The sequence below is a fragment of the Paracoccidioides lutzii genome (genome assembly GCF_000150705.2).
Source record: "Paracoccidioides lutzii Pb01 unplaced genomic scaffold supercont2.1, whole genome shotgun sequence".
Classification (NCBI taxonomy): Eukaryota; Fungi; Ascomycota; class Eurotiomycetes; order Onygenales; family Ajellomycetaceae; genus Paracoccidioides; species Paracoccidioides lutzii.
This window is the reverse complement of record NW_015440947.1, coordinates 1,922,815-1,926,052: the sequence shown is the minus strand read 5'-3', so window position 1 is coordinate 1,926,052 and position 3,238 is coordinate 1,922,815.

Genomic DNA, 3,238 nt, shown 5'->3' with positions numbered 1-3,238 from the left:
TTAATAATATAATTTTTATAATCTTCTATAGTAATAAATTTATTATAATCATAAATATCGTACAATGGTAACTAATATCATTCTTTCTTGATACTGCTATTATTTTTCTATTTTTATCTAAAATAGTTATATAGTTTATTATTATATAATATTATATTATTAAATTATTACTTATATTTAAAAGTTATTTCTACTTTTTTTAATAATTAAAATAGTATTTTATTATATTATATAAAAAATTTTAATAAAAGCATTATATAAATAGCTATATAATTAATTATTTAAAAGTTAATAATTTATTTTAATATACTAAAGTTATTAAAATATATATAAACTTTTATATAATTATTTATATCTTTAATTTTTAAATATTTATTTATTTAATTTTTTATATAATTAATTTTATATAATACTATTATTAAATTTTTATCTTAGTCTATTTTAATATAACTTAAATTTTCTAATTTAATTATTATAAAATTAATTAAATTCTAATAATATATTTTATAATAAATAGAATTTAATTTTTTATATTTAATAAATATTATATACTTTTAACTTTTAATTATTTTAAAAATTATAAAAATAAATATAATTTTTATAATTTAATTAAAAATTTAAATTATATTTTAATATATTATTTATTATATAATAATATTAAAATATAACTAAAAAATATTATATTAATTGATTAAATATATTTTTTTAATTTAAAATTAAATTAAAAGTAAATTTTACAACAAATATTATAATAAAAATAAAATTTATCTTTAAAAATTAAATTTTAAAATTAAAAAAATATAATATTTATTTAATTAAATTAAAATTTAATTATTTTAATAATTTATTTTATAAATATAAATTAAATATATAAATATATAATTATAAATTAAAATAAAATAATATTTAAATAAAATAATATTTAATAAATAAAAATAATAAAAAAATTATATATTTTTTAATTTTATTAAAATTAATAAAAATAAAATAATATTTTTAAAATTTAATATTTTAATTATATTATTAAATATTTATTTTATTTAAGTTTAATATTTATTTTTTAAGTATAATTTATATTTTTATAAAATTAATTAAAAATTTTTTTTAACTTTATATTAAAAGAAAAAATATATTTAATTAATTAATAAATTTTTTTATTTAAGTTATAAAAATTATATTTATTTAAATTTATAATATTATTAATATTATTTTTAAATTATTAAATTTTTATTTTTACTACTTTTATTTATTATTTTATTTTATAATTTTTATAATTTTATTTATTTTTACTAGTTTATATAAAATTAAAAAATATAAATTTATTTTTTATTATATATTTATAAATTATATTTATAAAATAATTAATTATATTTTAAAATTAAATTATAATTTTTATTTATATACTATTTTTATTTATAAATTATATTAATTATTTTATTAATATATTTTATAAATATATAAAATATATAAATAAATAAATAATTTTAATTATTAATAAAATTAAATTAATTATATTATAAATTATTTTTTATATATTTAAAAATATATATATTATATTTTATTATTTTTTATTTTTATAATTAAGTACTATTTTTATTTATTTATTTATTTATATATTTATTTATATTTTTTTAAAGTTATATATATATTCTTTTTTATACTTTTATTTTTATTTAATATTTATAATTTTAAATTTTTTAATTTTTTTTAAAAATTATTTTATAAATAATTATTTAATAAATTTTTAAATTTTTAATTTATTATTTTAATTAATTTATACTATAAAATATAAAAATAATTTAAAAATTTTAAATATTATAAAAAATTTTTAAAATAATAATATATATTTAAATATAAAATATAAAATATATATTTTAAATTATATAAAATTAATTTATAGTTTTAAAATTACTTTTAATATTATTTTTATTTAATATTTATATATATTTTAAAAAATAAAAAATAATTAATATTTTAAAATTATAAAAGATAAAATAAATATAATATTATATAAAATATAATAATATTAACTTTATAGTAAAATTAATTAAATTTAATTAAAGTATAATTTTTATATTTATTAAAAATTAAAAATTAACTATTATTTATTTTTTATATAAGATACAATTTTTATATTAAATATTTTTTTAAAAAAATAATTATTATTTAAATAACTTAATTAACAATATTAATTTCAATAATAATAGTTAATTATTTTTTTAATTTTTAAATTATATAATTTTTAATTAGTTAATTTTTTCAAATTCAATTATTATTTTAATAATATTCATATGAACTTCAATTTTATCAAAGTTGTAGATATTATTTGATAAAATTTTATACTCTTTAATATATTTTATGCAAGTTTGATTATTTATAAATAATCTCAGAATTCTTACATATGATCATTTTTGCATGAAAACTTTAATTTTAATTTTTTTCTTATAATAGTTGATAAAGTTTTATACTTAATTCTGATCAAGAAAAAAAAATTGAATTTTTAGTTGATGAGAAAAGATTAATCATATTTAACAGCTTTAACTCAGAATCACTGTTCTTACTCATTTCAGACTAAAATTCATATAAAAAGAGAGACTCTTCCTCAGTCATACTAAGTTTCCAGGTTTTTGAGAGTGTATTGATATGTCCTGTATGATTCTGCATGCATAGCTGAGACTATTATGAGAAACATTATACCACTTTGCAGCTAATCATATTGTAGAAATTTGATCTCTATTAAATGCTTGAAGATAAAAGAAGTCTTTCGTTCTTGATTAGAAGCTTGATAACTTTGTGTGATTGACATTTTAATTACTTGACTCTGGTCTGTTTGTCCAACTCACTACGTTAGTTAACTAACCCCGGCACAACGATTCCCCGGATGTTTCACATGCAATCCACGAACCAAACCATCGGGTCAAGTGACTTCGGGATTTGGCCTTGAATTTCCTGGTCGATATTTGATATGAAATACTGTTACCTCCAACTGCAAGTTAATTTCTCTTCTTGTTGTACCCTGTCGAACAGAATTGATATTTGCCATTCCTAAGTTATTTTGTCATCTATTTCTTTGCCTTTCACCTCCGGTCGTCTTTTCTTATGGATGATATAAATATTTCCTGTCGCAATGATGCCATGGCATAATTAATAACACCTCGCTTTTCATGTTAACACTTTGTCAAAAACTTATAGAACAAATCTTTTCAGCACAGGCCATCAGTGGGGCCATCTCTTCTCT